Source organism: Tamandua tetradactyla, chromosome 16, assembly GCF_023851605.1.
Source record: "Tamandua tetradactyla isolate mTamTet1 chromosome 16, mTamTet1.pri, whole genome shotgun sequence".
Taxonomy (NCBI): Eukaryota; Metazoa; Chordata; class Mammalia; order Pilosa; family Myrmecophagidae; genus Tamandua; species Tamandua tetradactyla.
In genome coordinates, this window is record NC_135342.1 from 46,068,246 (window position 1) to 46,095,983 (window position 27,738).

A 27,738-nucleotide genomic window follows, 5' to 3' on the forward strand; every position below is an offset into this window, starting at 1 on the left:
TTTATATCCACATACAAACAACTGCATTATTTATATAAGAAAGAAGGGGGATTTGAAGGAAATACAGCAAAATGTTCACTTTGGTTAGATCCAGAAGGTAGTATCAAATGCCCTACTCTATTTTTCTGTAGATTCTAAATATTCCAAATGAAATATATCTAAAATAATTTCAAACCAGTCAATTAGCTTGGAGTGTACGTGATCCTCAGTACTTGTTCTCTGGTGTGCTCATCAGATCATTCGTGGACTGTTTTTAAAAATAATGACCTTTTTTAAATCAGCCACAGGTCTTTGAAAAAAATTTTCCCTACATTTGAATTTAGCTTTGAGTGGTAAATATTTTTATTTTATAGGAGGGATTGGGTTTAGCAAGAGGATTGTCATGAGCAAATAGTGAGAGAAAAGCATGTGCTGTGTCTCCCTTGGTGAAGAGGATCTTTAACAGTCTCTTTCCTTGGATTCATAAATGGATTTCTGCCTCATCTTGCAGTAAATCTGAGACCAAAAGAATTCATAGGGCCTCCTAATGCACGTAATGCGGCATGACTGATGAAATGTGGCAGGCACAACCCAATATCTAGTTTTCTGAAACCCACTGAAATGAACCATCTTGGCTAGAAAGTTAAAACAATACACAGACTTGAACAACCACCAAAAGTTATTTTCCTAGATTCAGTTGTATTCGGAGGCACTTTGCAATTTGGATTACAAAGCACTATCTGTGTATTTTCTGATGGCAGGTGACAGCTACTGTTTATTCCCAGAAACTCAAATTAATGGTTTTGTTAAATCGACTTTCACCACTGCACACATAAGTCATGCCCTGGGGATCTGTCTAAAGGTCTCAGCCAGTTTCATGTACTTCAAAATCAGTGCTCTTAAGCAAACAGCAAGAAAATTGGTTACCTGAATCTTGAAAAAGTCAATTGAGGTGCTGGCTGCAAGGACACAAGAGGGTCAGAAGAAATAGGTATAAAATAAAAAACAGCTTTGTTGGCCCTTCCCTAACATAACAATCATGTCGGTTAAATGGACCAGTGACTCCAAGATAATGGAAAGGCTGGGATTAAGAATACCTTGGTTCCAGTTTAGTTCCTTTCCTAGGTCTCTCTCTGCCTCAGTTTCCCTATCTGTTCACTCGATAGCAACGTAATGCTTAATGATTCCATGGATGAACATGAAATGATATGATGTATGTGGAAATGTTTTATAAATGGTAAATACCTTATACAGATAAAGAATTCAGTGACTTTCTAGAACTGGATGAATTTTGCATTTTTCAAGCTGGTGACTTGGACTCAGTGAAGGAAACAAACCAAACCACATCTAACCTCATGAGGTTTGAGACTGTCATAAAAAATGAGTGACCGTCCTAAGACTGAGCACCTTCTAAAGCTGTAGTGAGACACCATGAGAAAACAGAGAAAATCCAAATTGTAATCACATTACAGTGGTTAAGGGACAAGACAAATATCAAGTGTGCTCTTCTGATGAACATTCTATTCCGACTGGTTGTTGAAGCATGCAAGCTTCTATATTATGTTGATGAAAGAGGCAAGGAAATACCAGCTCTGAGCAGCAGAAAGGACTCAGGAAAGGACTATAGGTCTCCTCATGTGGATCATATTTGCTTCAATTATTTGGATACTTTCCGTAAAAGTCACAATTTTTTTTCTTGTTTTGATTTTATCTGTCACCTGGAAAATTGCCACCATTCTTGATTCCATTTTCTATTAGACATCGGAAATGGAATGGCCAACCCATGCAGGAATTATGCATTCATGACTTGTGGATTGTCAAGAGAACATGGAAAGGAAGCTATTGAATTTATATAATGGCAAATGTCTTATTTTGGGTGAGGGTAATGTGTTTTCTTTGACTATATGAATTCCCCAAATACCAAACACTAGTCTTTCTAAAATTAAAGTCAATATCATTTACTCAAAGATGGTAGGAAAGAACAAAAATAGGTCATTTCAAAACCATAGGCCTTCCTTTAAGTGCCTTGAAAACTAAGAAAGAAAAGTCAAGTTTGTCAAGAATTTGATCCAGATTCAAATAAAGCCCTTATCAGAGCAATGTAGTAGTAGCAAGAGGACAAAGTTAGGAATCATTGTTCGCAAGGGACAGACACTTAATTCCCACATTTGTTTATTCTCTTGTAAAATGGAGACAATACTGCCTGGTATTTGTTATACAAGGCCACAGATGAAAATTATTTTCAAACATACAAACCCTTATTGAAATGCAAGTTATCTTGGTTACACTGACCTACAGCTAGAGAAGTTCTTCCTTTTTCTCCATTCTGTGCTGGCCACCAAGGTAGTGAGATTTTCACATGCAAAAGCAATATTTGACACAAACCCCCTTCCCCTCATACACACCCCAGAAATGCATTTGGTAATTTTTGCATGCTTAACCATGGGATTCCCAACCTGCTGTCCACAGTCCCTAGAAAGGTCTGTGGATTCACTCCAAGGGGGTCTCTGTTCCCCCTAAAGTTTTATCATAAATGTGTGTTTATCTGTATAGTAAATATGTGCATGTGAGTGTGTGTGAGTGTGAGTGCATAGACTCCATATGTTTCATCAAATTACCAATGGAATCTATGACCCAACCTCTTCCTCTGACAATTACACGTTACCTACATAATCTGTATCTTGTACTTGTTTCATGTTCAAATGCCTGGGAGGCCTGCGATATGTTTCAACTGAACAGTCTGTCCTCAAACAATGTATTCTCTGAAGGAGTTTATTCCTACTAAAGTTACCATATCTTCAAGTTTCTATTCTGTTTACTCTCATGCCCTACTACATATTGAAATATTGATATTCTAATTAAATTTAGAGGGAAACTCCGAAGGCCAAGGCCCAAAGACAGTAACCAACAGGCTTTACTGTTTTGATAAAGCCTGAACTATTCTTCAAAGGAAACACTAACATACTATTGTTCAATGTAAAAAGTAGCACACTCCAAATTTTAAAGCTAAAGACTTCCACTATAGCCTTGCAGCCAACTGACCAGGGGACAATTCATTTCCTTAACCTGATTTATTACTTAATTGGTTGAGAGTTTTGTGATAATACTCAGAACACAACAATCTTCCCAGTCATGGCAACAGGCCCTTCCACATGCTGCTGCGTCAGCGGGCCACAATCTCTAATTTTAGCAGAAGACTCTGTCCCAGTCACAAACAAGCCATAAACCAAATCTGATGGAGTACTGTGTTAGGTTCATGAAATTTCAATTCAATTTTAATAAAGTTCATCCTCTTTCTATGTCATATAAACAATAGCTAAGTTTCCTTTGGTTCTTAAATATTAGGAGTGCCATGCTTACTGCAAAGGGGCATACGTTTCCTTCTATGAGCTACTTGGGAAATAATACATATCTGTAAATCAAGGCTTATTGCCATGGAAGCAGCTGAGCTGAAACCAATAGACCCAGAGCTTGAAGAACATTGAATGATTTTGAAAATCTAACCAAAAGCAGTGTGTACTTCTTGTTCTTGATCAAAATAATCAATGTGGACCTTGCCAAGGCTTCTTAAGGTGGAAAAGGCTGGAGAAAAATTTATTGTTTGGTTCTTTTTCCTTTTGGTGGGATATTATGCAAGACCTTCAACTTTTCCTAGGCAGTGTATAAATGACCTCAAACCTCTATTCCTTAATGCAATGCGGTATTTTAATGATTTTGCAGTGCCTTGTGTGTTCAGTCTTATTTACAGTAGGCATCTCAATTTTTTGTTTTACACAAAGAATTAGCCTTTTAAAAAAAATCTTCCACAATTTTCTTTTACTCATCAACTCACAGTAGAATTACTTAAAAAAAAAAGTGTATGGTGGTTAATAATTTGTCTGTATTGGAGCATCAATATCTTAAAGCATCAAATTCCCATCTTGAAATAGATGACTAATCCAACTTTTAAAACAAGAAAATAAATCCCTCAAAAGCAGAATTTGTGCATATATGTGGCAATCAATAAAATGAAGACAATGTAAAATGTGCTTAATCATTTATTTCTTAAGTTCCCTCCTGTACATGAATGATACATGCCTTGTATTTGTTGTGAAAATACTACATACATGGATTGAACTCATGGCCAAATAACAAACAAACAGCTGTTTTCACATGTCCTTAATGTTTAATCTTAGTGTTCGTTTTCTTTAAATGCAAATATATGTGTATACATGCATGCATATAGACATACAAATATGTGCACATATTTACTTTTTATACTCATGCACACATAGAAGTAGATATAGATGCTTTAATCTTGAATCTCCCTTTTGCTTTCTTTTAAACCCAAAAAGTTTAGTTAACATCTCAAGTTTAAACATCAGATTTTTGTAAGGAGAATGCAAATAGCAAAGGGGTTAAAAAGTAGTTGCATCTTGCATGCATCTGCCTCAAAAGCATTTTATCTAGAGTCGACCCCATTGGCTGAAACCATCTTCTCTTGTGCATTGTACTTGATTCGTTGTGTCACCTGTCTCTTGTTTGTCTATAGATTAGCACAAAAATGTCATTGCAAACTAAGTGAATAGGGCACAGCCTCAGCACCTGCCACTTTTAAAACTCTTTAGAAGATTCCCTTGTTTATTTTGTAGGCACCCAGGGGGGCACTTAAATAACTGCATTGAAACAAACAATGCTGGTGATGATTAAGGAGGCTTTTCACATGAAAATTCACTTCAGAAAAATGTTTTGCAGATGTACTGAAGAAAACTGTATCACTAAGAACCACTCAAAATACTTTGGTGGACCAAAACACCTTTATATTTCTTCTGGCAGCCTGCCAAGTTCACTGCCAGCTTGAAAAGAATTCTATAGCTGGAGGCTAGAGCAGAAACTGCAATGATTTAAAAGAGAATTGGCTACAGTAAGAACGATAATGCCCTATATAGTTAAAATGCAACTGGCATCTTAGCCTCCCTACAGCTCTTTGAAAATGTGCTTACTCTTCAACTATTTACAAGGAAAAATGCAGAGACAATTGAAATCACAGGAAATAAAAATTATTTTAAAAGGCTGGGAAGTATTTGTCAAATGATTTACAGTACTGCTTATAAAATAATGACATGTTCTCAACTGTTAAATGAGTAAGATATCCATGCAGAAATTTCTACTCATTATGAAACCCCCCCATAAAACACAAACCATTCTCATGATGTGCCAAATTAATTAATGCAGATCATAAACACAGAAACAGTTGGCTTAAAATTAAGATGTGAACACAAACAGACAACATCCCGGTGTGGTCAGTTTATCTTAGCATTTGCAGAAACAAAGGGACCTTGGATTACGTTTATTCTGAGTGATTTTGAAGATTTGGCCTGACAAGCTAAGGGAAATCACCAAAAGTCCATGGACCAAATTAAAAGGTATCTAGTGGGTGTGGTTCAGAAAGCCAAGAGGAGCACCGGTCCAGTGGTTTATATTTATAATCACAGCAAGGATATGCCTTTAGATTTAGCATTCAACATATTATACAGCACCACTTATTTCTTCCTTACATAAGAATAAAATTCGCTTTTGGTTGGCTACCCATTTAAATTACTTTTATGAACACACAAATGTCAATGGGGAAATCAAGAGTAATTTGCTAGAAAACTCAACATGGGGACCGTGGATAAGAAGCACTCAGTTTAGCACACCACTCCTTTACTACATGCCAAAGCTTCAGTGAGTCATACATGGTACCTGTCCTCAATGGGGTTAATCGTCAGGGGAGACAGATACATAAATACATCCCATCAGCCAAGGGAGAAAGCACTCTCATGAAGGTGTCTATCAAGTGTAGTTGGATGAGGGAATATTTTCTGAAAACCTAAAAAATGTATAATTGGATAAAAACCAAGAGGTTGAAGACTTTTGGTACTTCTAATTGAAGCTCCACAATTCTATCCCCAAAACACACCATCTTTATAGTCAAAAAAGAATGGAGTCTCAGTTATACCTGCACCAATTAGGGACATCTTTCCCCACCATGTAAACAGAGAGTTGTTGTGAAACATGGAGGTCTTGACTAAAATAGCTGATCACAGAGAATTTAATTCAACATGCATTTAATTCTTTCTTGGTGGTCTCATGTCCCATTAATATGTTCAATCTATATTTCTGTGTTGGAATTGCCTCCTGAGTTCAGACCCATAAATCTGACATCCCCTTTGACATTTCTAGATGCATCTCTGGCACCTCCAATTCAACATATCACAACCTCAATTCATCATCTCATCTCCCCTAGCCTTTCTTAAACTTTAGCTCAACTTCCTTTAGCTAAACATGTCATTAGCCAAGGCCAAACTTTAGATGTCTTTCTTAAGTTCGCCTTGTCTATGACTCCTATTTTATTTCCAATCATACTGTTGAGTCTACTCTTGTTGATTCTACCTTCACTTGCCTCCATCCCCACTCCAGCAGCATTATTTTTCACTAAATTATCTCCCACCAGTCACTGTTTTCACATAAATATATCAACAGGAGCCAAAATGATCTTTCTAAATTCAAATGTTGTTGGTTTCTGCTCTACCCTAGTTGAAAATCTTACAAAAACTGCCCACTGGCCATATGACAAAGTCTAACCTCTACACTGTCTCTTAGAATAGGCACTTCATAATCTGGCTCCTAAATATCTCTCCAGGTTTACCTCTCCCCAGCTCACACTCAAGCACAATAAATTTTTTCAGTCACACAAAGCACCACTGCCAGAAAAGTCCTTCTCCCAACTCATTGATGACTAACTCCTTTTGGCCCTTCAAATTCAGCACAGCTATCACCTCTTTCAGTAAGTCTTTGCTTACACCCCAATGGCTTGCCTAGGTACTATTTTCCTGAACTTACCAAGATCTTAGCATATATCAAACTTTATGTTAATTACAATTAACAATTATCACATTCTCTACTAGATTATTAGTGCCTCTTGGTAAGGTACTACTCCATATTTTCTCTTCTAGCTCCAGTTCCTAGAGTAGTTGTGTGCGTGTAATAAGTGATGAGTTTATTTTGGGGTTGAATGAATATATGCCACATGTGGTATAGACTACAAAAACACTCTTAGTCACTGGCCTAATCCCATCCAGATGTTGCCCTCACGGGTCAAAACTATAGTTAAAATATAAATATATCTGCATATAGATATACAATTACACTCATTTGTATTTATATAAAAGCTTTAGCAAAAGGGTAACTGTGGAAACAATAATGATGAAAAGCCTGAAAACAACAAAAAGCCTCAGAAACAAAGAAGGAATAATTTATTTCAATGTTGGACAAAGCACACTAATGTAGGTGGTTGAATATAAAGAGTCTCAAAGGATTACTTTGACTTGGTACCTCAGAATTTAAAATTTTACCAGTGGAGATAGACCCTTTCAGGTTGAGCATGACTACCACCCAGGAATTCTTTTAGAAAATGTAAATACTGTTAGGAGGAAAGTCACATTAAATCTCCAGATACCATCGTGCCAATTTGCTTATAGAATCACCTTTTCCTGGAACAGGACCCCTGGGGGTAGGGTTAAGTCTAATGGGACAACTGAAGCAAACTTTACATCCTTCATCATTGTATCCTGAACTTTGGCCACCAGAGCTCTATGCTTTCCAGACATTGGTTTTCCAAAGGTAGGTTAAATTTCAAAAACTAAGAGTAAAATTTGGGGACCAATGAAAGGTTGCTATCTCATTTTCAACTTTATTGAAGTATAACTGAAGCGCACTAAACTGTACATATTTAAACTGAAGCACGCTAAAAAAAAACTGTATATATTTAAACTGAAGCACACAATATGTACATATTTAAAGCGTACTATTTGATCAGTTTTGAAACATGTAAACTATTACCACAATCAAGATAACGAACTTTTCCATCAACCCCCAAAATTTCCTCCTGCCCCTTCTAGCCCATCGCTCCCTCCACCCCATTCTCTGGCAACCAATGATCTGATTTCTGCTCCTATGGGTTAGTTTGCCCTTTCTAGAATTTCATATAAATGAAATTATGCAGTAGGTAGTCTGTTTTTCCCAAGGCTTCTTTCACTCAGCATGATTCCGAGATTCACCTATCCTGTTGCACGTATCAACTAACGTTTTACTTTATGGAGTGGAATCTTTTAAACTGTTCTTCTACTATCATATGCATTTCATAAAAAAAAAAGACATTATAACCATCAAAAGGGGAAAAAGATAAGTCCTCCCAATAAGAGTAGTTGTTCTCAAAAAGGAACAATCAGCAACCTTACACCCAATCAGGAGGTAAAATTTTATAAGCCCGATCACCCAGTTCTTCTCCTGGCCGTGAAGGGGGTAGTGCTGCCCCTCACAAAGCCCTAGACTTCTCCTCATTCAAGGAGGGAGAAAAGCAGATCCCTCTTGAGACCTGTCACCATGGCAACCAGCGCAATTGAAAACGTGGTGCCTGTTGGGCCTCCCGAAAGGGAAAATCTTCAACTGAGGCCAGACTACTGAGAGGCCCAAGAAGGGACAGCTCACACCCAGGCCTCATGAGGAGGCCTTTCTCTTTATTGAGAAAGACCCTGGAGGGTTTTCAGAGAGATGGATAGAGAAGGCAAGAGGGACCTCTGGCAATCAGCTGCTCCATAAACCGGCAGCAGATAAGAGAGTGTGGTATTACCATGGACAGAGATGGGCTCAGTGTTGGTAGGAGACCACCCCTACGGATTTGGGTGACATTGAGCCCATTAAGTAGTCTCTCTCCAGCTCACTTTCCTCCGTAAAATTAGACAATTTCAAGGCCTTTGCATTGGGCCATTCAGAGAGTATCTTTGTGGCTGTATTCTTCATTCTGTTTTCATTCCAGATAGCACATGCATGCTTCTATGCCATCCTGGGGACAGAAAGACAGAGACAGAGGTCTGTGCATGGCATTTTAGGCCTGAAAGGGTGGAAACCTACACCCTGGAGTAATATGGCATGTGAGGAGCTTAAATTCAGATGCTCCACATTCCTTTCTAAGATCTCTAAGATAAGAAGACCCTACTGTCCCAGCCTCGTGGCTCTATGTGAATGCAGGAGGATCAGTCAATCCATTTGATAAACTGTTTCCCATCTACTGCTAGGGTGACTGATCTGATTTCTAACCACTAGTGGTTCCACTCTATGACAGTCCAACAGCAAAGTACATTAGTTAAGAATTAGGTTCTAGCAGGTTCAAATCCTACCTCTGCCACTTGACATCTAGGTAATCTTGGATGGCTATTTAACATTTTTAAGCCTCAGTTTCCTCATGATAATGATTTATTTTATAGCGTTGCTGCAAGAGTTAAATGTGAAAATGAATGTAAAGGATTTAACAAATGTAGTTGGTACACAATAAAGATCAGCCTTTGTTGTAACTCTGTATTTTGTCTAGGCAAGGTAGAAGCTTTCTTGGTGCCCTTTTCTCACTTAGTTCTGCCCTGGACATTTCTTCTGCTGAACAAAGGTTCTGATTAACCCAACGTAAACTGATGAAACACAAAGCAAAGATCAACAATGAGGATCCTATAAAAAGTCAAAGATCTCCATCTTTCTCAACACTGGTCAATATCAGAATTATATTTGAAGGTTCATAAACATGCAAATAATATCTTCAGTAAGTCAGTTCAGGGCAGGGTAATCGTTTGTTTGTATTGTCTGGTATTGGTTTTTTTTAAAGATGACTCAGGTGATCTTGCTATGTAGCCAAGACTGATTCTAGAGCACAGTTCAGCAAACTTTTTTGGCAAAGAGACTAATGGTAAATATTTTTGGCTTTGCAGGTCACATATGCTTGCTGTCACAGTCTTTGTTTTTTGCAATCCCCCAAAATTTGAAAAACATTCTTAACTCGAGAACTGAATTATAACAGGCCTTGGCCAGATTTGGTCTACAGGCAGTAGCTTGCTGACCCCTGGTTTAAAGATCTTAGCCCCAGAGGCTATATGATCCATTCGTTTGACCTAGAATCCAATGACCACATTTGAGCCTGCACTCCCTTTGGCCAACTCTGATTCTCCACCTGTCTCTCTCTATGCTTCTAGCAAACTGCTGCGGAGGTACATGGCAGCTGAGAGCAATCTCTCCTTGAAGTCTGAGGAGTGGGGAATGTTGGCAGAGCCTGGGAAGTTGGGTTCTCACCAGAAGAGCACGAGTCAGCACTGTGCTGAGTTCAAGCATGGCTATATGCTGCTACTGTTAGAGCATCATAATTTACAAGCATTTTATCGAGTTCCTTTCATCAAATTCATCCTGTGGAAACTAAGAATTGTTACTCTTGCATGCAATAAACTTCTGGCAGTTAGCCTTCTGTATTGGGACTCTGGACTATCTCTAAATGAAAAGACCTTTCTGAGTTTTGAGGACAAGGCCTCCAGCTACTGCATCTGTTTTAGCATAGCCGACCCCAAAAAGCCACTGATGGAGACCCATCGTATAACCTTTCATAGCAAACTTCTGATGTCTTTCTCCAGGCATCTGCATCTCCATCAAAGCTGAGCCACTTGCTCCAGGCTAGGAATTTAACTCCCCCAGAGCCCACCTATTGCTCTTCAGATTTTTACAGCGTGACTGCTGAGATCTCTCAACCCCTGACTGAGCTCTGCTATGCTGATGCAGAACTCTAAGGAAGCAGCTGTTGAGCAGCTTTCTTTTAGAGAGCTGAAGATCAGCTTCTTCATTTTGGGGGTTTGGCGGGGGTGGGGGGGGGTTGATTCACTCCTCAAGTTCCCCTCATTTCCAGAATCTTGTCCTTTGAAGAAGTAGTGCTTCAAATGACAACAATTCCATCTGAAGCCCGTATTTAATATGGAAGACCCAAATTCTGGGCAATAAGATAGAGGCAGTTTTTATAGCACCAGCATACTTCTTAGGAAGGAGACTATTTGGAAAAGTGCTTCAGATTGAAGGGCATTATCTGGAGATTGGTGTGAGGTCCCGGAAGAATGGAGTACCTTCTCTCAATGTGAGGGAAGAAGGAGGGAGAGAAAAGGAAAGGGGGTTGGTGTATCCATTAAGATGGGAAGGAGTATGGGCTCCACACAACCTCTGTCTCTCTCAACCATTCCAATTCTTAATAAGATGCTAACAAGCACATGAATTTTGAATGGAAGCAGTGAAGACATTGGGCTTCAAACAGAGATGGATATAAGGTCTGACAGATTTAAGGTGACAGAGGTAGATAAGGAAATGGAGAAATAGAGAAAAGCATAAAGAGTTAAACCCTAAAACCTTCCTCAAATTACGGAGAAGATTCTAGACTTTCTTAAGATGGAATAATTAGCTATTGTTTAAAGTTAACTAAATTCCCGTTTGGTATTATCTATTATTATTATCATCATTATCATTATCTCTATCATTTTTCTCATTACCATTCATTCCGTAGGGGTCCATCAGCCAGCCTTTGGAGTTAATTCTGGCTCGCCTAGCTCATATTTTAGTGCAAGAATAGGAACCAAGTGGTAGATTTATTTCTCTTTTTTTAAAAAAAATCAATAACCAGTTTGCAATGCCTTTGATAGAAATTCAATGACTACCATAAGGTTTTACTTTATCAAGAAGCTGGGATATTGTCAACAGCTCTCCAAAAAAGTAACTGATTCAAAATCAGATTGTCAAAACATTCATTGGGCACACACTGCATGCCAAACAGCGTGCGAGGCACTGGGAAGATAAAGAGACATAAGATGTAGTCCTCGCTGAAGGCAAGATGTCCCCGCATCATGGGATTGTAGGACCAACTCATCCAACATGAGTTTCACAGAGACAAACACTGCAAAATTCACATGAATCACTTAGCAAGTCGAAACACGACAAAATAGGGCTAACTGGGGTTATGCAAATTATACCGTTGAGGCTGTAAACCCCAACACCCCAGTCTACCAAAGCCACGAGAGTTTGGGATTCAACGGAAGCTTACATTCCTTCAACACCCCAAAGGCTAACAGTCTGAAATAAGCTAGTACCATGAGCACAATGATCAGGAAGGGATTATGATTTACCACAGAATCGCCTCTTGAGGAATCACTCCCAGAAGACTCAAAGTCATTTTTTTCAAAAGGCTTTTAGGAAAAACCAAAAGATATATTTTCCTAAGAGGCTGACATCCTGGTGACGTAGCAAAGCATCATTGGAATTGCCTTAGAAGGCAGTGATGAGCTGATCTGACCTTAGACAATCTGTAGGCGTGAGGAGTGAGGTGAAGTCAAGTGAGTATGGTTTGCAGAGTGGACAGAACAATAAGGAAGGTGCAAAATAACAAGATTGTTGCCCCAAATCAAATGTAGTCTTCCCCGGCTCCTACCACAGAGAAGGACTGGGGTAAGGAGAAAGCACCAGAGCATTGCAGCATCCTCTGACACATACTATTTGCTCAAGAAATATTTGTTTAAAAAATATAGGAATATGCAAATAAAGTCTCATCCTTGAGAACCACAGGATGATGACTCTTCAGAGCCTAATTATATTCACAGTGTCACTTTAAAAGGCAGAAGCAATAGCACCACAGAGATGATTTCCACTGGGAGAGAAGTTCTGAGATTCTGAAAACTTGTAGGAAGAGGCGGGCAAGACCAGAGATCATGATAAGTAAAGTGATTAACTGAGGAGCTGAGGGGGAGGGAAAAAAAGTCTCAACTTACCCAAGGTTCAAAGATAACAGAAACTTTGTTCCAAATGAAAGGTGACTGTGACAGACTGTCATTGATTTCGGAAAATGCTCACGGACAGAACAGGTAGGCTCAGATATCGCTTTCAGGTGAGAAACTCAAGGGAATTCAGCAAGTTTAGTCAGCCCCCAAATCCCATGGGAATCTGGCTCATTTCTGGGAAATGTGAACAAGAAAGAATTCCTATTTCTCAAAACTATGCCTGAAGAAGTTTAGTGTAAACACAGAAAGATGTAAAGTTTCCTGGACATGTCAACCAACCCCCAATATATTTCCATGTGTGCTCCTGAATTCAGGTTCATAAGAATAAGTGTGTCAAGAAACAGTCATTGTTGTTGTGTTGTCCTGGAAAGGAAAAAAAAAAAAAAAAAAAGAGCAAGAATTATAACTCCCTTTTTTTATGCATGAAGAAACTGAAACCCAGAAAGATAAAGTGGCTCTCTCAAAGAACCACATCTAATTAGTAGAAAATTTGTCTTCACAGCTGCGTATGATATGACATTATTTGCTTTCCTTCTTGAGTATCACTCCCATTACATTGGGGGCTTTATCTATTTGTTCACTGCTGTACCCCACAACTAGAACAATGCCTGGCACAAAATTGAGACATGAGAAAAATGTGTCAAAATGATTGAACTCTCCAGAATCTTACTCCAGTGATCTTCCCACTACACCACCCTGTTCTGTTATCCATGGGCACTTGGGCACTCAAGTCAACAATTGTTTATCATGTGCACATCATGGACCTGGCACTGTACTAGGTGCTAGGTGGGAGGAGGAGGATTTCTTAGTGAGTACTGTCGCAGATGCAAGACGCAGCTCAAACTAACTTTAGAGTGGGGAGAAGGAGTGTGCCAGTTTAAAACAGTCGTGTACCCCAGAAAAGCCATGTTCTTTAATCCTGATTCAGTATTGTTGGGTGGAATCTTCTTAATTAAGTTGTTTCCATGGAGATGTGATCCTCCCCAACTGTGGGTGGGAACTTTTGATTAGGTGGTTTCCATGGAGATGTGTCTCCACCCATTTAAGTTGGGTCATTACTAGAGTCCTTTAAGAGGGAACCATTTTGGAAAATGCTTCAGAGCCAATACAGGCAAGAGATCTTTGGAGATGCAGAAGGACAACACCCCTAGGGAAGCTTTTGACCTGAGAAGCCCAGAAAGAAAGGTAGCAGACATTGCCGTGTGCCTTCCCAGCTGGCAGAGAAACCCCAAACAACATCAGCCCTTTCTTGAGTCAAGGTATCTTTCTCTTGATGCCTTAGTTTGGATATTTTTATGGCCTTTGAACTGTAAACTTGTAACTTAGTAAATTCCTTTTATAAAAGCCAACCCTTTTCTGGTACATTGTATTCCAGCAGTGGTAAACAAACTAAAACAATGGGTATGGAATGTCCAAGGATAATGTCTTCAGGAATGGCTGGATCTAGGGGGATAAAAAAAGGGTTATCTTGATTTTATTACTCTCTCCATGGCTCAAGGCTCTGGTTTTCTCTGCATTGGTTTCACTCTTGGTCAGGATTTCTCTAGACTGTAGCCCTGATAGCTCCAGGCTTATGTTTTACTCAGCAGTAAGAAGAGGGTTTATGCAAACAGTTCAAAGCAAATCCCAAGTTTTTGGATCCTATTGCTTCCAGGCTGAATTGCGTGTCCATTCATAAGATGAAATCATTTGCTTAACCAGGTTTGGGTCATGTATCTTCCCCTGGAGCTGAGAATGGGGTCAGCCCCTTGTAACTACATGGACTGGGTCAAGAATGATTCCACAAAAGAAAATTGGGTTACCCCATTTGAAAGAGGAGATTCTGTGAATGTGAAAACCCCATACATCCCACTCCCAAGAGAGAAGCCAGTGACCAAAGCAATAAGAAAAGTCATGATGCTTCAGGGCTTTAATATTTTGTTGAGAGGGAACCAAATCAATTGATAAAAGTACAAAATCGTATTTGATTAAGAGCAAGTCAACTTCTACTTACAACATGAGCTTATTATACTATATAAGACTGAATCACTAGCTTCTGATGGCTCAACTTTCTTATAATGTCCCGTATTTTTTCCCTATACACTGATACTGTTAAATGTCAATTACTTGATAAATTCAGACTTCTGTATACCTGCTCTCTGAGGCACATTCTAAGCAATGAATGCTGCATTACCAGGGAGTCAAGAGCTCAGGTTTGACCATGTTGCCATAGTTTTTTTTAGCAATTCAAGTACCTGGTGGCTATTTTATTGCAGTTACCCTTTCTAAAATTAGAAAAAAATGAAGAGAAAAATAAAAGCATAGTTCTCAAACTGAATGAAGGTCAAGCATGAACGTCACTAGTTATGGTAAGAGCTGCAAATCTTGCTCCTCAGAAGAATGTTCATTGGGCCTTCTTTGCCTGGGAATTCAAAGGTAATAGAAGAAAGTTCAGAACTATTACCACACCTGGGATACATTTTTTGACTCTCATGATAAGTCCTCCTTTTGTACATATTTCTTTCTTGTATCTTTCAGGACTCTCTTATAAAAGAAAACAGAGTAACTTATTTGTGCTTCAGAGCGTTAAGTGCCCCATATTCCTTAATCTTTATTCACAATTGTTTCTCTCTTTTTAGAAGGCCTCTACTTTTACTAAGCATTTCCTTTTGGATCCCTTTCTTAAATACTTTCATTTTTAAATGAAGATGTGTAACACCATCATAAATGGAACTGGTGTTGTAGATGGTAAGTAGAAAGTGTCTGGAAAGTGAAGCAATTTTATTAAAATTTGCCTAGGCAGTCAGCTGCCAAGGTTAGAAGCCCAAGGCCTGCTTGCTCTTTATTTTAAAAAAATGTAGGTAGCAAGTATCAGTGAGTTGTTAAATATATATTAGCCCACCAAACTTGTACTTTCTCTTTGATTTAAACATAAGGATTGAGAAGGAACTGAAAAAACCATAACTTCCTTAGTATAGGATTTATTTAATGCATTGCCCATGTGCTACCTAAAATTAACCCATACTCCTCCAGGGTCCCTTCCACCAAGGGAAAGGCCATGCAGGAGAAATCAATGAGAAAGGCGAATAAAGCCAAGTGTTGGTGAAGACTTCTTGGAAGTGAGTGTGGAGCCTAGCCTCGGTGCTGTAGGAAAGACAGAATGCGTCCTGGATGGGCATAGAGAGGATACCTGGGATAAATCTCACTCCCTCTCATCCCCGTTCCTCACAGTGGACCCCAAACCTCTTTTCACCGGTAATGAAGAAAATGCACTCGAGCAAAAGGCAGTTCATCTCTGAACATATCTATGTAACAGATCCAAGCGCTAAATGTCACTGCAAATGGACTCATTTTACTTCTCCACATATCGTAGGTGTTTTTTCAAAAGGCACATGCACAGAAACTATGGGAGCTGTATTGAGGTAGGACCAATTAGCTAGGTGATATAATTTGACTTTTGTGTGGTGAATTTTCTTTAATTTTTTTCTTAAGAAGATGGGGAAGGAGGCAAAAGGGAACATAAGGCTTAGAAAATATACTTCATTTAGATAATTGGATATGTCTTGGTATATTTTAAATTATTTGTTATCACCAGGAAGCTGTAAATATAAATGTAAAATGTATGATTTTAACTGGATGATATACAATTGGATATTTTATACAATTAGTCACACCATCATAATTGTTTAAAGGCTCATCTCCCAATATCTAATTGATGACCTAATCCTGGTCCTTCCCTCACCAAAATATCCCCGATTGTCACAATACTAGTTCAAGCTAATGACCTCTCACTCAAACTTCTATGAAGCCTTCACTTTGCTCTCCCTCTCTGTACTCTATTTCTTTTGCTGCAGTTTCTGCAAGATCCTACGTCATCTCTGCCTTCTCCAGCTCTCCTCTCACTTGTGCTCTGCCCGCCTCAAGCTCCATCATGGAAAGAAGCACTCTTGTGTGCTGGTTACAACTATGGACTCTGGAGCCAGAACTCCTAAGGTCAACTCCTGTACTTTTTGCTTTATTTTCCTCTCCAACAGATTAGCGTTACAACTTTAGTAAGTTATATATCTGCTTTGTTCGCCTTAGCAGTAAAACAGGTGCAATAACAGTGCCCCCAGCACCCCCCCCAAAAAAAAACAAGGCCATCAGCAGAATTGTATAAATTTCAACCAGAGTCAAGCTAGCCAGAAGGCCACAGGACCTCTTAAGATTTATTCCCTCTGGGGAAGGGACCCTCCCTTCCCATCCCCTCTCTACCTAACAGATCTTAGTTATCCATTGGATCCTGGTTTAAGGTTGATTTCCTTAGGAAGTTATTCTAGCCTGAATGCTAGATTGGGCCCTCTTGGGCTGAGTTCTCAGGGCACCTGCATGTTTCCTTCCAGCACACAGAACCTGTGGGATTGAACAGTTACATCGAGATGGTGGGAAACTACCCTTTTACCAGCCAGCAGTCCTGAGATAAAGAACCAAGTCTGTCTTCTTCTCTGGTGCCTCCCAACAAGCTATCATTGCAAATAAGTGCTGAATGGATAAACAGGGAAGACCCAGAGAAGTCGTAACTTCCTACCTTTCTTTCTTCTTACAACTCTCAAGAAAATGAAAAGAACGCACCTTTAAGACAAGATGATTAATAGATTCATTAGCCATCAGTTTGTTGTTTTAGGCCGATATATTATCAAGTTTATGTAGTCAGTGGGAGAAAATTTTTATTACAAATCCCCTGTTATTACAGTTCCTTGTACCTTAATGTCAGAAGGTACATGCAATATAAATATGAGTGGGCGAGAGCTGGAGCAGTCGTGATTGACAACAGTGACAGTAGGCTTTGGAGCAAGAAGCAGGGGGAGGTTTGCTGACTGGATTCTATATTTAATATTTCCCGGCAAATAAGTTCTGCCACTTTTGTGAGACTTAGCTATGCTTCAGGGCATGACACTTTAGCCATGAATTTTTCCTTCCGTATTTTTTGCATCTTGGATTACAAACTTCTATTTCTTTTTAAAAAATGGAATAGCACATTTTTGATTTGTAAGGTAACCACGCGGCACAGGGATAAGTGAATCAAAGTGGAAGTCAGTAAAGAGTAATCCAGTGGACACTAATTGGGCACCTTTCTTGGACATCTTCCTTCTAGTTATCCCTACTCCCTCATAGAATTGTGGTACAACAAGGGAGGGACTGAGATATTTCTAAAGACCCCTCCGATGATAGTAGTTTATGATTGAATAATCAACACACCTGGCAGGTAAAGAGCCCAAGAAAAGAAGACCCATGTATTCCCTGGAGTAGCTTCCATGTCTCAACAGAATGTATTCCCCAAAACTCTCTTTTAATTATTTCTGGAAAAAAAAAAAACCAACAGTAGTTCTTAGAATGATTTGGAACCTACCATGTTCTTGGTACTGTAGTAAACCCTGGGAAACCTGATGGTGAGCGAGACATCTCTGTCCTCCTGCAGATGATAATTCAGTGGTTGTTTATATTGCTGTGTGATGGATGCTCTGATGACAGATCCCAGGTACCCTGAGTTCACATAAGGGGCTCCTCACATAAAGCTATGTGGAGAAGGAGTCAGGGAAGGTTTCTTGGGTGGAGTGAAGTCAGATGAAACCTATAGGATGAGGAAGAGTGGGGCAGGTGAAGGTGGAGAGCAGTGTGTGTGTGTATGTGTGTGGGGTGGAGAATATATTTCAAGCAAAGGGAATAGAATTTGGGCAGGTCCCAGCCACCCTAAGCTCCTCATTGCCTCCTGATTTTTGCCATCTGGGTCACTTCAATCATCCCCTTCATCTGGAAGCTCTGACCCTTTTCTTTTGTTGATCTGCATGCACCTATCCTTAAAGATATGGGTAAAATGCTGCCCCTTCCAGGAAGCCTTCTAGGATCCCCCAGAATAAATCAGCTCTCCCTTAATCAATTGAACTTCCAGAGCCACCCTGAAGGCTTATCCCTCCAGGATGACTTCAGCGATGCGCCACCAAACCAGATTAAATTGGGCCCCAAAGGATATAAATGTGCATTCAGGGAAAATAACAGCACTAGAAAAAAAAATGACTGAAAATAATCTTTACTTGTAGTACAAACTCATGGGAAAATGTATGATGAAGACTATACAGTTTGTTATTATATTTCTCATACCAATCTTTTTTTTTTTTTTTTTAACCAAAAACTTCTTGGCACTTCATCCTCTTTGGTCACTTTTCTCTGCTCCAGGAAGTCATTCCCCCCTCCTTTTCAACATCATAATATGGGGAGGAGGAGGCACGGTGAGGGAAAGGGGTGCTACTGTGAACACATTTCCCCCCATCACTCTTATATGGGCATTTGTTCTTTATTGGACTGGAGATTAATGCTCAAGACAGAGAGGTTCCCGATCTGAATTTTTTAAACTTCTACCAACAAAGATCCACAGGAACATAAGAATTCTCTTTCCCAGAGAGACGAGTGAATCCTTTTCTAACCCCCATCATTTTCCATTATTCAGTCAATCAGTTCTCTAGCATTTATTGAATGCCAACTATGACAAAGCTCAGGGAAGGACCTTTCTAATCAAGTTCAGAGCCCCTGTGGTTATCTCCAAATATAAAATTAAGTTTCCAAAGGCGGTGGCCATAGGGAAGGCCCTCCACCTGCTCCCTAACCTTGGGACTGTGCCACAGAATTGCTTGGAAAAGGGGGTTAATGAGACCAAAGTCCATATAAAGTTTAGGCAGGTTTGCACAGAGGAAAATCTTTTCTCCAGCATCGGTCTGTGTATCTGGATATTGCCAGATATCTTACAAATTCAGAAGAAAACTCAGAAAAGAATTAGTAAATATTAGGGGGAAAAAAAAAAGGCCGCACCTCTGGAGAGAAAGCTCAGCAGCAGGCTTCTCAGTGGGCAGGTCAGCAGATCATTGTACACAAAGCAGAGCGGTTTTCTGGTGCCGGATCCCAGATCTTCCCGGAAGGGGCCAAATATCAGGCCTATGAATAAAGCTACTACATAAACACAGGAAAAACTGTTGACCCATAGTTTAAGAAGGGGCTAAAGGTATTTCCTTGAGAATTAAGCAACAATAAATCTTCTCATTCACACAGAACGGCTCATGCTTCCTCACCCTCGACATCCATGCAATTTCTCTTATCCAGTTTGAAAAGAATTATCAAAACTTTATACGAGAAATGTTATAAAGAACTGGATTGCATGTTTGAAAATTATTCCCAAGAGGAATCTACATTGCAATTCAGGATAAGCTAGGAATGTGATTGGGTTAATTAGAACACATCAGAAAAATTTCAAGTGGGGAGATATGGAAATTATTTCCAGGAATGTTCTTAATATATTAGAGTTACCATATGAGTATTGAGAAGGTGTGATAATTCTCTGATGGCCTGAGAGTGTCCGTGGTAAATTGGTACATAGCTATAAACACACATAATCTATTCATTAATTCATTCTTAGATACCTATTTAGGTTTAATATGAGTCGACAGAGACCAGGTACAAGGAACATGGTGGAGAAGAAGCAGACAAAATCTTGTCCTTATGGGGTATACATTCTAATGGGGGGAGAAAGGAAACTCTTCCATAGATGATGCACTATGGAAGAGGTATGAAGGAAATAAAGCAGGACAAGAAGATAAGGGGAAATGTAGGTTGAGGTCAGATGGTTATTTTAGATAGGTGAGCCCAAAAGGCCTTTCCAAGGAAGTTTCAATTTAACAGAGACTTGGATAACTGAGGAAACAAATGTAAAAGCTCTGGAGGAAAATGTCCCACACAACTGCACATGTCCTGAAATGAGAATGACCTTTCGAGGTCATGGGTAATATTATGGAAATGAATGATTTAAACAAAGGGAATGTGGAGAAAAGAGGCATCTGAAAAGAGAGAGACAAGACATGGGCTGCCAAAGGGCTAGATGGATCATCTATGGGAATTTCAGATTCACCGAAAATGTTAAAGATGTGACTCTGAAAGAGAGATACGGAGCTGTTTAAGTCGTCTCTCATGAATGGGGTGTGCAGTGGCTGGGACAATACTAGATGACCTGCAACACAAAGGAGTAGGGGAGGCAATCTGAGAGCACATATCACAAAGGAATGGGAGTTTGGGGAAGAGAGAGAAACAATGGTCCAGAAAGCAATGAAGAACAAGGAGAAAAAATGTCCTATCTCTAGACTTTGGTCCAAGAGAGAAAAAAGAAAGCCATCGTTTGATAAGCAGTCAGAGAAGCAGTATCTTTAAAGAGCAGCCAGTCTCAGAGCAAAAGGTGAAAGAGAACATTTAGAGACCAGATACAGGACATTTTTTTGATGATCATGAGTCTTATAGGACACAGGTAGAAAGGTTTAAAGGATGAAGAAGTGGTTGGAAATTGAAACAAACCTGGGGCTTTACTGAAGCATATCATCTTGGGCATTCAGAATCATACAAGCTACAAATTTGTCAGAATTCCATAACCTTCTATCTATTGAAAAGATTAGAATGGACAATAATAAAATGCTACTTATTAGCATATTATTGGTATGCTAAATAGATGAAGCATTCCAATTTCTTGTATTTTTATCCTTTACCTCTTAGTACAGCATTTCATTGATACCCAACTTTATTAACAACTCTTAAGTTTTGGAGGTTGACATGTTATTTATCTAAATGGATTTTGAGATTTCATCTAGCAGATGCACTTTGAATTGATAGAAATTTTGGGAGTTGAAAGATAAAACTGACTTCTTAAACCGCAGAGACACATGTCAACTTGGCCAAGAATGTTTCTCAAGTTGCCTTATGCTACAGTGCCAAGGGCACGTCATCCAAATGCACTGACTTTTCTATTTTGGTGAACAGAAGGGGGAAACGGCACTATCAGATAAGATAACATGATGAATGTTCCTGGACTGCACGCGTGCTTTGTGAGCCCTGGAGCTCTAAAAGTTCCTTGACTTAGCTGAAACCTTAGAAATTGGTCGGAACTCACTCACCCATTTCACATGAAATGGGTCAGGACTCCTCCTCCCTTGCTGTGCAAACTGATCAGTTTAAATTGCAAAGCCGATCAGCTCAAATAAGCTTGTAAGGTTCATGCTTCTACTTTAAACTTCAAAAAATAGTTATTGACAGGATTGTTGGAGCCCAGGTCCTTATCACACGTTATTTCATTAAGGGACTTCATCTCTAACAGTGGATTAGGCTGAGCTTCTGTCAGCAGTTAGGAAAATAAGGGCAAAGAGTAGAACAAACAGAAGGAAAACAAATAGAAAGAAAAAAAAAAACACCTGATCAATACACCCCAGAAGTAATGAGGAAGAAGGGAGAAGTATAATGAGAAGACACTAGGGGTAACTTTATAAGGCAGACAGTGCCTCTCTCACAATCCAAGTAACGATTCACCCCATGATGGAAATTCTTGTGCTTATATTGAATTATGAGGCTTAGTTCTGAGCACAACTAGAACCAAGTTACATTCTGAAAAGGGCTGGGGGAGAAAAAGAGTAGATTTGAAGAAGGATTCATTAGAGAAGAAATTCACGTGCATGGAGCCCAAACCATATTGGAGGCCAATTCAGATTTTTCCTTGTGCTTGTTAAAGTCTGGTAACTGATTATCAAAAGAAAGAAGGGTAAAACGACCAAGGTAGTTTCATAGGTAACAGAAGAATTGCTTTGTGGGTTTACTGTAATTACGTTTCACACAGATATGTGCCATATCTTCATCGCTGGTTCTCAGGGAACACATACAAACACATGTAGCATAGAATGCTTTTTCGAATGAGGAATGATATTTTCACCCTGAATCTCCCACTGTTCTCTCCGTCCATTCAAGTATCCTTGCCTCCAGTACAGGTTTTGCTGAGGCTTTTTGGAAGAACCATCTATACAGAGAAAATGGGCATCTCAGCAGTACCAACGTGAGAGAAAACCCAAGGACCTCTTGTAACAACTTGGTGCCTCATAAGACTTAAGATCTTGGCACAAACCTTAGGACCTGGAAATCTCAATTTGAAGTTGAATTTCCTGCCACCTTAGGAGCACCTCAGTTAAATCATGTTCATTCACTGAAAATAAAGAAATGTATATAACTTGCACATCTGTGTTTTTGGCCTGAAATCCATACCTAATATAAATATCAATCTCATTTCATGTGTGTGTATATATATATATATATATATATATATATATATATATATGCGTACACAAACACACACACACATAACTATATTTGCGTTTATATTCACAGAAGAGTGTTCTGGAAGTATAGACAATAAATGTCAATTGAGGTTAATTTTGAAGGTTGAGACAAAGTGCAAGAGCAAAGAGAGGGAAGGGAACTTTCATTCTGATGTATTTATTTTTGTTTGGCTTTTTTTAAAAAAAAAATTATTATGCAATCATTACTACTACAATTTTTAAGAGCACGAAAAAAGCCCAAGGTCATTTCACATGCTCATTTTTATTTACAGTCCAGTGGGTTGTCCAACTAGCATCTAATTTCTTGGCAGTTACTAGCACAAGGTGTTGGACTACTCAGGAAGTAAGCGCAATCCTGGACCACAGCCAACTATATAAACAAGCAGGAAGTCAGCCTAAACGTGACTACACAGAGAAACTGAGTTCTCTATCCTTCATTTCCCCCATTGCTCCCTCTTCCCTCCCTCCCTTCCTCTTTCCTTCCAATCTTTCTTTAAAATCACTCCGTATGATTACAGCAACTGCACCGGTTGGCTGAGCAGTATATTAATTTCAATATAAGTTACATCCAAGGAGACAACAAGTTCACTCACCCACTATTCAATGAAGATTCATTTTGGGCTGAACAAAATGAAAGTCACTGGGACACAGAGGTGGATAAAGCTGAATCAATCACGTGTTCCAGCTCTGATAGAGATCACATTGTACTAGCAAATCTGGGTTGGAACTTTAGAATTTGGAATGGAAACTTCTAAAAATAGAGATGCACTTATCATGGGTCTTTGAGTTTTGCTTCCATAGAAGGAAAAAATCAACACATCATCTATTTGCCTGCCAGAGTGGAGTTTGTCTTTATGCTCTAACCAACATATCCTCAACCTTTATTCATGCTCTAGTCATAGAACTTTATAATTAGGGCACTATGGTTTTCACACAAGGGTGGCCATGGATTGGAGTGGGAGTGAGAACACAACATAAAGGTGGCTGGTGGCTTAAGAAGTAGCCTGACTTTAAAAAAAGCATACTGGGACATTCAAATTCCCACCATTAGGAATTCAAATTGAAAAGTCAAGAAAATGACTTTATTGAAGATAATAAAGAAGAGAAAAGCAGCCCTTGGAATGGGCTGGAGTCACACACATAACAGAACATGGGCGTAAAGAGCCTTGAAATCCTGCACTTAAGAGCTCCCACTTTGGCAAGAGACAAAATTTCTTAAAAATGCATTGTCCAAGTTGCCTTGGCCAGAAGACCTTGTAAGATCTATCTTTTCTGATTGAGCAAGAAGCAAACTTTAAAGTCAATAAAAAAGAAAGCAGAATATGCATGTTGTATCCACACACTGAAAGGGCAATCCAGCAATCCAGAAAATGTTCATAGTCACCTTCAGAATTCAAGAAAAATATTCAAGTATGTCTTCTGAGGTGTATATGCCTGATGGAAAAACAGTCCATGTGCCTGTGCTGGTTCATTGGTCTTCCTTTGAAATTGAAGGAAGCAATGGCTATGTGACATAATAAAGGACTCCAATTCAATTTATTCTATTTACAAGAAATTGGTTTAATAAAAACAGTTGTCATTTTTGTTTATTAAAAAAAAAACACTTAGAAAGCACCTATTAGATTCCCCCTACATATTATGTGTTGGGGCTTAACAAGTATATTTAATCCTAATAAATATATCATAAGTAAATACAGTTATGATTTTCTTTTTATAGATGTCTAACAGAGGCCAGGAGGGGTGACAGAGATAGCTCAAAGTCATACTGCTAATAAGGGGCAGATCTGAGACTCAAACCTGGTTCTGGAACCACACTTTTAACCCCTACACTATTCTGCCCCTTTGCTATATGAGAGACAGGGTCATCTTTCTCCATATTGAATTAATTGCAAGGGTAAATTTGTTCTTCAATGGAAAGCCTCAGGGATCAACACAGTGTATCATTATCTGGCCAGGTTGCTAGATACAGTTCTTGCAATAGACAAAACAATGTCCCAAGATCCATCTCTGCTCCCAGAGTCTGCTTTTCTATTCATATTCAAAAGCCTGCAATAGTAGATTCATGAAGGGATCTGTTTGTCAGTTTTTAAAAAGGTTTCACCCTTCTGCTTAAATCTATCATATTTAAATCATTTTTCTTTTATGCATTCTTCAGAGGTTTCTGAGGGATTGCCAATATTTGACTCGCTTTGACAAAGCTATCCTTGGATATCAGATTGATAAAATAATGAATTATACTTAAGACTCCATCTAAGTTAAAAGCCCAGGAGTTTTAGTGGAAAACTTTCTCAAACAGAGTTAAATCTCATAGTTTGTAAAGTCTTGAGGGGGGTGGATTACCTAGAAAATAATCCAATTCATTAATGCTATTGCTGGGATTACTGAAACCAAGAAACAGAAAGATTTTCTACTTTTTTTTTTCCTAATAAGCCTAATTGGCCAGCAGAAATCTCCTAGGTCATGGAGGAAAATATTCTATTCTAAATGGAAAAGAACATTTCAATTATGACCAGGGGTAAAATGCCCATACTTAATAGATTCCAAAATGCACATTTTCACCTTTATGTCTCTGAAGCTGGGATATTATAGTGGCTGTCGATCTAACAGCAATCACGATGCAGTTGTCATTGCCTGCTCAAGGGCATAAAGTTGTACAGAATGGGTGCAAAGGCCTTTTCAGAAAATCCTGGAGATAGTATCAGACTGTTCTAAGCAATGGTTCATCACCAGGGTATTTAGTGGTACAAAACATGCAGAACTCAACAACCCAGATGAAAGACTACTCAAAACTAAAGGAGATTCTGGAATACCCAAACCAATTTATTTTACTTTCTATCCTTGATAAAGATGTGTCTCAATGAATGTAAAAGAAATCTCTCAATAGGTAAAAAAAAAAAAAAAAAAAAAAAAGTTCTAAGTGATAAGAAAGCAGTGCATCCATTCAAATGGCAATGTTGTTAAAAAATGTCCTTCCTACATGAAATCATGGTTTGTCTTAGAATTGATGAAATCAAATAACTATCAAATAGTATAACACAGTGTTTAAGAACTCTTGCTTTGAAAGCATATAACCGGGGCATAAATTTTGAGCACTTACTCTTTTGGCTGATTTTCTCAAAATACTCTTCTTTTCTAAGTCTCAGTTACTCATCTAGAAAATAAAGGCGCTTATTTTGTACAAGTGATGACAATGAAAGAAAGCAGCTAAGACCCTAAACACAGGGCACAAGAGTTTCAAATGTGAACTGCTCTTGATCTTCCGTCTGTCTGCTTCAACAGAGGCCTCAGAACATCCTTCTTTTTTTTCCTATTTGCCCCGGGAGCAGGGAGATATAAGAAGACTATGGTTGGATTTCTTACCATTTCTGCAAAACAATTTTGATGGCCAGGGAGGTAAAAATTCCACCAATAAACACCTGTTGACTAATTGAGACTAACTAATAAGAAATATAACCTTCCCACCCAGGTAGATATTTCCAGATGTTCCAGATGAGGTCCACAGGAAGTGGGTAGAAGGGTGGTCAGCTCATCATGGGTGAATCTTCCACAAAAGGAACAAGAGACAGTAAGGAGACAGGCAGGTAATTTGTCCATTTTTTCTCCATTCTCTGGTTCCTTCTTGCAGCCCTTTGGAAAATCCAGTGTGCCAAGCAAACATATTCACTCAGGGACCTGCTGTGTTACCCTGTGGTTCCTAATGAAGTGGTAGCCAGGACAGGAGCCCACCTCCTAGAATGCTTTGCATCACCTCCCTTCACCGCTGCAAGCTTGCACCTCCAAAATGAAATATCAGCACTTTAGTCCTTGCCTTGCCTCTGCTTTCTAGATACTCAGCATGTTCCCACAGCTTTCATGTTGGCTATGTGAAATTCATGTGGAGACCTGGAAATTTTGACCTCAAGTGTCAAGGCCATGTGTTTGAGACAAACGCAGATGAAATTGTGGAGCCAGTTGTCCTAGATTCTAGTCTTGGCTCTAGAACTTATTAACTACATGAATTTAATCTCCTTCACCAGTCTGATGGAGATAATATGACCTGCCTCCTTAATCTTGAAATGTTATCATCAGAGTCAAATGAGATAAGGCCTCTAAGAGAGTAAATGTGGAAGCCATAGAGAAGTATACACATAATAACCATTACTATTAAACCCAAATTTGGTCCAATAAACTCTGTAGATCCTCAAAGTAGGTAAAATGAAGGGCAGTGCAATTCTTATTAATAAGCAAAATAATCCAACTCTTAGAAATCTCTACCCCAAAGTCAATAATCAAACGGCAAGTCTTTTAGTTCAAAGTCCCCTGCCCCAATTATGCAACTTAGCTGTAGAGCACTCATTTTAGTCTGTACGATAAAACCGTCCTTTAAAGAGGTCCTTCCAGCACTTCTGTGACAAAATCATCTTGGTTAAGGGAAAATGGGGAAAGGAATTCACATTTATTGAGAACTTGCAATTATGCAAGTTTAAAGTAATTATTTTCATCCTATATTAGGGAAACACTATTTTTCTTTGTTTATTTTATAGGTGAGCACACTGAAGATCCAAAAAGTAAAGTGCCATGTCAAGACTCATACCAAATGGGGGATTTGGGACTCAAAGTCTGGTGCTCTGAATCAAAATGTCAAGATAACTTTTCTTATTCACAATTTAACTGTGGAATAAACACTGTGTATAATAAATACCCCATCTCTTTAGTAAATAAATAGCATAAAAAATATAGTCTGGGTGAAGACGAATGGTTCCCCATTCTCTCTACATTTCAGTGCCCAAGTTTTATAATTGAGGAATCTGTCATTTAAGAATCTTTTTCTATATCCTGGGTATGAATGGTCTCAGTTGCTGGGTTATATCTGCCTCCCATCTCAGTGCTTGGTGGTTCATTCATCCATCCATCCAATAAATATTATTGAAAATCTACTATATGCTGGCTGTGGGGTTACAATGCTAACTGAAACAAGCCTTAACAAA

General features: G+C 39.0%; 1 long non-coding RNA gene across 4 annotated transcripts; it reads left to right on the forward strand.

Annotated features, from left to right (window-relative positions):
• Positions 1–12,507: 12,507 nt before the first annotated feature.
• On the forward strand, positions 12,508–27,433 carry LOC143660300 (uncharacterized). 4 transcript variants are annotated; one of them, XR_013163928.1, is made up of 6 exons: positions 12,508–12,707; positions 15,242–15,350; positions 15,636–16,024; positions 16,457–16,595; positions 26,238–26,352; positions 27,295–27,433. It is a non-coding gene; the product is annotated as an uncharacterized LOC143660300 (long non-coding RNA). The 4 variants fall into 4 exon arrangements; XR_013163927.1 differs by lacking the exon at positions 26,238–26,352; XR_013163929.1 differs by lacking the exons at positions 26,238–26,352; positions 27,295–27,433 and adding an exon at positions 22,427–22,652.
• The last annotated feature ends 305 nt before the right edge of the window (positions 27,434–27,738 follow it).